This window comes from Tinamus guttatus, unplaced genomic scaffold (assembly GCF_059628265.1).
Source record: "Tinamus guttatus ecotype Peru unplaced genomic scaffold, ASM5962826v1 Tinamus_guttatus_pri_ptg000248l, whole genome shotgun sequence".
Taxonomy (NCBI): domain Eukaryota; kingdom Metazoa; phylum Chordata; class Aves; order Tinamiformes; family Tinamidae; genus Tinamus; species Tinamus guttatus.
This window is the reverse complement of record NW_028288782.1, coordinates 814744-823967: the sequence shown is the minus strand read 5'-3', so window position 1 is coordinate 823967 and position 9224 is coordinate 814744.

Here is a 9224-nt window from a genome sequence, read left to right as displayed (position 1 = left end):
CATCACAATGGATGACCTCACAGTGGACGACATCACAATGGATGACTTCACAATGAGACTCCTGTAACCTCACATTGGAAGACCTCACAATGGACGACCTCACAATGGGTCTCTAATGACATCACAATGGATGACCTCACAATGGATGACCTCACAATGGATGACCTCACAATGGATGACCTCACAATGGGAGTCTTGTTACCTCACAATAGAACACATCACAAAGAATGACCTCACAATGGACGACATCACAATGGATGACCTCACAATGGACGACCTCACAATGGGCCTCTAATGACATCACAGTGGATGACCTCACAATGGACGACATCACAATGGAAGACATCACAATGGATGACCTCACAATGGACGACATCACAATGGATGATCTCACACTGGGGCTCTTGTGGCCTCACAAAGGACGACCTCACAATGGATGACCTCACAATGGGTGTCTAGTGACATCACAATGGATGACCTCACAGTGGACGACATTACAATGGAAGACATCACAATGGGACTCTTGTGACCTCACAATGGAAGACCTCACAGTGGACGACATTACAATGGATGACCTCACAATGGGACTCTTGTGACCTCACAATGGAAGACCTCATAATGCGGGACCTCATAATGGACGACCTCACAATGGGCCTCTAATGACATCACAATGGATGACCTCACAATGGAAGACATAACAATGGACGACCTCACAGTGGGTCTCTAATGACATCACAATGGATGACCTCACAATGGGACTCTTGCAACCTCACAATAGAACACCTCACAATGCATGACCTCACAATGGACGACATCACAATGGATGACCTCACAATGGACCTCTAATGACATCACAATGGATCACCTCACAAGGGATGACCTCACAATGGATGACCTGACAATGGGACTCTTGAGACCTCACAAGGGATGACCTCACAATGGACGACATCACAATGGATGACCTCACAATGGGAGTCTTCTGACCTCACAATAGAAGAATACACAATGGATGACCTCACAATGGACGAAATTACAATGGATGACCTTACAATGGGACTATTGTGACCTCACAATGGATGAGCTCACAATGGACGACATCAGAATGGATGACCTCACAATGGGACTCTTGTGACCTCACAATGGAAGACCTCACAATGGAGGACCTCACAATGGGCCTCTTGTGACCTCAGAAGGGATGACCTCACAATGGATGACCTCAGAATGGATGACTTCACAATGGGCCTCTTGTGACCTCACAATGGAAGAACTCACAATGGATGACCTCACAATTGATGACCTCACAATGGGCCTCTAATGACATCACAATGGATCACCTCACAAGGGATGACCTCACAATGGATGACCTCACAATGGGACTTTTGAGGCCTCACAATGGAAGACCTGACAGTGGATGACCTCACAATGGACTACATCACAATGGATGACCTCACAATGGGACTCTTGCTACCTCGCAATGGATGACCTCACAATGGATGACCGCACAATGGATGACCTGACAATAGGCCTCTAATGACATCACAATGAAGACCTCACTATGGACATCACCATGGATGACCTCACAATGAGACTCTTGTGACCTCACAATGGAAGACCTCACAATGCATGACCTCATAATGGACGACATCACAATGGATGACCTCACAATGGGACTCTTGTGACCTCACAATGGATGACCACACAATGGAAGACATCACAATGGACGACCTCACAATGAGTCTCTAATGACATCACAAAGGATGATCTCACAATGGGACTCTTGTGACCTCACAATGGAAGACCAAACAATGGATGACCTCGCAATGGATGACCTCACAATGGGCCTCTAATGACAATACAATGGATGACCTCAGAATGGACGACATCACAATGGATGACCTAACAATGTGACTCTTTGTGACCTCACAATGGATGACCTCACAATGGATGACCTCACAATGGGCCTCTAATGACATCACAATGGATGACCTCACAATGGGACTCTTGTGACCTCACAATTGAAGACCTCACAATGGATGACCTCATAATGGGACTCTTGTGACCTCACAATGGAAGACCTTACAATGGATGACCTCACAATGGGACTATTGTGACCTCACAATGGAAGACCTCACAATGCATGACCTCATAATGGACGACCTCACAATGGGCCTCTAATGACATCACAGTGGATGACCTCACAATGGAGGACATCACAGTGCATGACCTCACAATGGGACTCTTGTGACCTCACAATGGATGACCTCACAATGGAAGACCTCCCAATGGAAGACTTCACAATGCGCGACATCACGATGGATGACCTCACAATGGGACTCTTGTGACCTCACAATGGAAGACCTCACAATGGATGACGTCACAATTGATGACCTCACAATGGGCCTCTGATGACATCGCAATAGATGACCTCACAATGGACGACATCACAATGGATGACATCACAATGGGCCTCTAATGAAATCACAATGGATGACCTCACAATGCATGACCTCACAATGGATGACCTCTCAATGGGATTCTTGTGACCTCACAATGGAAGACCTCACAATGGACGACATCACAATGGATGACCTCGCAATGGGCCTCTAATGACATCACAATGCATGACCTCCCAATGGACGACATCACAATGGATGACTTCACAATGAGACTATTGTAACCTCACATTGGAAGACCTCACAATGGACGACCTCACAATGGATGACCTCACAATGGATGACCTCACAATGGGAGTCTTGTTACCTCACAATAGAACACATCACAAAGAATCACCTCACAATGGACGACATCACAATGGATGACCTCACAATGGACGACCTCACAATGGGCCTCTAATGATATCACAGTGGATGCCCTCACAATGGACGAAATCACAATGGATGACCTCACAATGAGACTCTTGTGACCTCCCAATGGATGACCTCACAATGGACGACATCACAATGGACGACCTCACAATGGGACCCTAATGACCTCACAATGGATGACCTCACAATGGACGACATCACAATGGATGACCTCACAATGGGCCTCTAATGACATCACAATGCATGACCTCCCAATGGACGACATCACAATGGATGACTTCACAATGAGACTCTTGTAACCTCACAATGGACGACCTCACAATGGACGACCTCACAATGGGTCTCTAATGACATCACAATGGATGACCTCACAATGGATGACCTCACAATGGATGACCTCACAATGGGAGTCTTGTTACCTCACAATAGAACACATCACAAAGAATGACCTCACAATGGACGACATCACAATGGATGACCGCACAATGGGACTCTTGTGACCTCACAATGGAAGACCTCACAATGGAAGACCTCACAATGGATCACCTCACAATGGATCACCTCACAATGGGTGTCTAGTGACATCACAATGGATGACCTCACAGTGGACGACATTACAATGGATGACCTCACAATGGGACTCTTGTGACCTCACAATGGAACACCTCACAATGCATGACCTCATAATGGACGACCTCACAATGGGCCTCTAATGACATCACAATGGATGACCTCACAATGGAAGACATCACAATAGACGACCTCAGAGTGGGTCTCTAATGACATCACAATGGATGACCTCACAATGGGACTCTTGCAACCTCACAATAAAACACCTCACAATGCATGACCTCACAATGGACGACATCACAATGGATGACCTCACAATGGGACTCTTGTCACCTCACAATAGAAGACCTCACAAAGGATGACCTCACAATGGGCCTGTAATGAAATCACAATGGATCACCTCACAATGGATGACATTACAATGGATGACCTCACAATGGGACTCTTGTGACCTCACAATGGATGACCTCACAATGGATGACCTCACAATGGATGACCTCACAATGGGACTCTTGTGACCTCACAATGGAAGACCTCACAATGGATGACCTCACAATGGATCTCTAGTGACATCACAATGGATGACCTCACAGTGGACAACATTACAATGGATGACCTCACAATGGGACTCTTGTGACCTCACAATGGAAGACTTCACAATGCATGACCTCATCACAATGGATGACCTCACAATAGGCCTCTAATGACATCACAATGGATGACCTCACAAAGGACGACATCACATTGGATGACCTTACAATGGGATTCTTGTGACCTCACAATGGATGACCTCATAATGGAAGACATCACAATGCACGACCTCACAATGGGCCTCTAATGACATCACAGTTGATGACCTCACAATGGACGACCTCACAATGGATGACCTCACAATGGGACTCTTGTGACCTCACAATGGACGACCTCACAATGGACGACCTCACAATGGGCCTCTAATGACATCACAATGGATCACCTCACAATGGATGACCTCACAATGGATGACCTCACAATGGGACTCTAATGACATCATAATGGATGACCTTACAACGGACGACATCACAATGGATGACCTCACAATGGGACTCTTGTGACCTCACAATGGACGACAGCACAATGGATGACCTCACAATGGGACTCTTGTGACCTGACAAAGGAAGACCTCACAATGGAAGACATCAGAATGGATGACCTCACAATGGAATTCTTGTGACCTCAGAATGGAAAAGCTCACAATGGAAGACCTCACAATGGACAACCTCATAATGGACGACCTCACAATGGGCCTCTAATGACATCACAATGGATGGCCTCAAAATGGAAGACATCACAATGGACGACCTCACAAGGGGTCTCTAATGACATCACAATGGATGACCTCACAATGTGACTCTTGCGACCTCACAATACAACATCTCACAATGGATGACCTCACAATGGACGACATCACAATGGATGACCTCACAATGGGACTCTTGTGACCTCACAATGGAAGACCTCACAATGGATGACCTCACAATGGACGACCTCACAATGGGCCTCTAATGACATCACAGTCGATGACGTCACAATGGACGACATCACAAGGGATGACCTCACAATGGGACTCTTGTGACCTCACAATGGAAGACCTCACAACGCATGACCTCATAATGGACGACCTCACAACGGGCCTCTTGTGACATCACAATGGATAACCTTACAGTGGACGACATCACAATGGATGACCTCACAATTGGACTCTTGTGACCACACAATGGATGACCTCACAATGGACGACATCACAATGGATGACCTCACAATGGGACTCTTGTGACCTCACAATGGAAGACCTCACAATGGATGACATCACAATGGGTCTCTAGTGACATCACAATGGATGACCTCACAATGGATGACATCAAAATGGATGACCTCACAATAGGACTCTTGTGACCTCACAATGGATACCCTCACAATGGATGACCTCACAATGGACGACATCACAATGGATGACCTCACAATGGGACTCTTGTGACATCACAATGGAGGACCTCACAATGTATGACCTCATAATGGACGACCTCACAATGGGCCTCTTGTGACCTCACAATGGATGACCTCACAATGGACGATATCACAATGGATGACCTCACAATGGGACTCTTGTGACCTCGCAATGGATGACCTCACAATGGAAGACATCACAATGGATGACCGCACAATGGAAGACATCACAATGGATGACCTGACAATGGGACTCTTGAGACCTCACAATGGATGACCTCACAATGGACGACCTCACAATGGACGACCTCACAATGGGACTCTTGTGACCTCACAATGGAAGACCTCACAATGGATGACCTCACAATGCACGACCTCACAATGGGTCTCTAATGACATCACAGTGGATGACGTCACAATGGACGACATCACAATGGATGACCTCACAATGGGCCTTGTGACCTCACAATGGATCACCTCACAATGGACGACATCACAATGGATGATCTCACAATGGGACTCTTCTGACCTCACAATAGAAGACCACACAATGGGCGACCTCACAATGGGCCTCTAAAGACATCAAAATGGATCACTTCACAATGGACGACATCACAATGGATGACCTCACGATGGGACTCATGTGACCTCACAATGGAAGACCTCACAATGGATGACCTCACAATGGACGACATCACAATTGCTGCCCTCACAACGGGACTCTTGTGACCTCACAATGGAAGACCTCACAATGGATGACCTCACAATGGACGACCTCACAGTGGGCCTCCCGTGACCTCACAATGGGCCTTTACTGACCTCAAAATATAGATTGAAACCAAAAGCATTAAAATAATATGCAAGAGATCAACAAGAATACAAATAAGAACAATCTCCTTAACAATAACAGGAACATTAACAAGAACATAAGCAACAAAAAACACTACTTGAAAAATCAAGAAAGAAACATTTCCATACCACGTTCATGACGGCGTCTGTGGGCCCAGCGCTTGCTGGCAGCAGCCAGGGTGAAGGGGCCCGTGGCCTGCAAGGGCCAAGGAGCCGTTGGCATTCGCAGCCCCGAGAGCAGGGCTCTCTGTGCCAGGGGTCTCTCTGTGCCGAGCGGTGGGGCCCGGAGCAGGCAGTGCCGGGCCTGCCTGCAGCAGCCTCCTTCCCCCGGCAGCCCCTCTGGCAGGGACGCGGGGAGCCCAGTGCCAAGCGGAGCAGAGAACAGGGCAAGGGCAGCGGTGCCAGCGCTGAGGGGGGCGCGGGGCTTTGGGGCCTCCCTTGGGAGGCGTCGCGCAGGCTGCCCCGGAGCCCCGCAGCTGCCCCGCACCCTGTGGGCACCACGAGTGGCCCTGGTGCTGCGCAGACCTGCTGCTCACCTGGCCTTGCTGCTGCGTGGCCAGCGCTGGGGCCACTGCTCCACGGAGCCCTGGGGAGCATCGGTGTTCCCGTGGCGATAACTGCCCCTCTGGAATGTTCCGTACTTGCCGGGGGGTGACAGCAGCGGCAGGGGCCAGGGGGCCGCCGTGAGGAAGGCTGCTGCTGTGCTGGGCTCCTCCTGGCACGGATGAGCCCGGTGGCAGAGAGCAACGTGCGGCCTCGGCCTTGCTGGCTGCCAAGGAGGGCTCCTCAGGCAGCGCCCTGGCACGGCTGCCGCCTGCCTGCCCACAGGCCGGGCTCCGCTCGGGGCTCTGCTTTGAGCCCTGCATCGTGGTGGGCTCCACGTTGTTGCTCTGCCCTTTAGGACTTCTTGACCCAGGCCTCCCATCGATCAGCTCCACGTGTCTTATCTCTAGACACTTGACGCCTTGACATCCCGTCTCTGCAAGGACTGGGATATCTCCATACAATTTACGACTCCTTGGCCTCCGCATCCCGTCTCCGAAAAGACCGGGATCTCTTATCTCCATACGATTTACGACTTTTTCACCTTGGGATCCTGCTTCTGAGAGGACTGTGGCATCAGCTCCAGGTGTTCTATCTCCACCAGCACGAGGCCCAAATGATGCTCTGCAGCGTCTACGGAGCGGCGCTGGCACTGGAGCTGGAGGAAGAGGAGCAACAGAGCATGCAGAAAGGGGCAGACTCTGCAAGAACGAAGACATAAAAGCAGCACGGATTTCCCCCCTCCGCCGCTGTGTGCTATTTCCCCCCAGGTGTGTGGTTCATCCCCTGCACCCACTCGCACGCTTCTTGGCCCTCAACATCCCTTGCACCGAGGGCTGCGGGACAGCGCCTGCACCCAGGCACCTGTGCCCGCACCCAAGCGCAGCCAGCGACACTCAGCTGCACTGGGGTGGTGGCAACTACAATCCTGCTGTGTCTCTCCCGCTTGCTTCTCTTTTCCTTCCTTTTCCCTTCTTTTCCGCCCTGGCCTATTGTGCGTATGAGAATAAAACTTACAAGCTTTTTTGACATTTGACCCAGTTTGTGTTTTAATCTCGCTCTTGGGATCGTATCAAAACCTGCCCTGACACCGCGGCTTCCATCTCTGCAGACACACGCACTCCCTCGCCCCCACGTTAGTCGTCCCACTGCTTTTCCCACCGGCCCGGCCCTGGGTCCCGCACCGCGCCCCCCCCCGCCCACACCACCACTTTACTGGGTCGGGATGGTTCTTTTCCGCCAAAATGCCGCGGCGGGGGTGCTCGTCCGCTGACGGGGCCTCCTCAGCTTTCCTTATCCTCGTGCTTTTCGTTCTCTTTTGGCCGTTTTTCGCGGCCGCTTCTCGGCTCGCGGCTGCGCCGGCGGCGCCTCATGGCGGAAGGGCACTGCGCGTGCGCGGGGGCGGGGATTGCGGTTCCTGCCCACTGCGCACGCGCCCTCTCGGTAGCCGCGGGCGGACGGGGGAAGGCGGGAGTCCTCCCGGGGTGGGGGGGCGGCCACGTGGCACCGGGAGGCGGTTGCCCCCCCCTGCGGTCGCCATGGACGCAGCGGAGCCGGTTGCGCAACGGCCTTTATGGTCGCCCTGGAAACACAGGCGGGGAGAAGGGGAGAGGGGGACCGGGAGGGATTTGGGGTGGATAGAAAAAGGAAAATAATAAAAATAATAAGAATAATTAGAGTAAGAAGAAGAAGAAGAAGATGAAGAAGAAATAATAATAATAATAATAATAATAATAATAATAATAATAATAATAATAATAATAATACTATGACAAGGAAAACTAAGGCGCGGTTGGAACGCAATCTGGCAAGGGACGTTAAAAAAAAAACAACAAAAACATCTTCAAATACATTAACAGCAAAAGGAAGATCAGGGAAAACGTGGGTCCTCTGGCGGACGAAATGGGCACCCTGGTTACAAATAACACAGAAAAAGCAGAGTTCTGAATGCCTTCTTTGCTTTGGTGTTTACCAAGGGCAGCCCTTTAAAGCCCCAGGCCCTAGGGACAAGAGAAGAAGCCGGGGAAGACTTGCCCTGGGTAGAGGAAGATTGGGTCAGAGAGCACCTAAGGAACCTCGATACCCACAAATCCATGGGCCCTGATGGGATGCACCCCAGAGTGCTGCAGGAGCTGGCAGAGGTCATAGCTAAGCCGCCCTCCATCATCTTTGAAAGATCCTGGAGAACCGGGGAGGTGCCAGAAGACTGGAAGAAGGCCAATGTCACGCCAGTCTTCAAAAAAGGCAAGAAGGAGGACCCAGGTAACTACAGGCCAGTCAGCCTCACCTCCGTCCCTGGAAAAGTGATGGAACGGCTCATACTGGCTGTTGTCTCCAGGCACATGGAGGACAAGAAGGTGCTCAAGAGTAGTCAGCATGGATTCACCAAGGGGAAATCTTGCTTGACTAATCTGATAGCCTTCTGTGATGAAATGACCAGCTGGATAGATG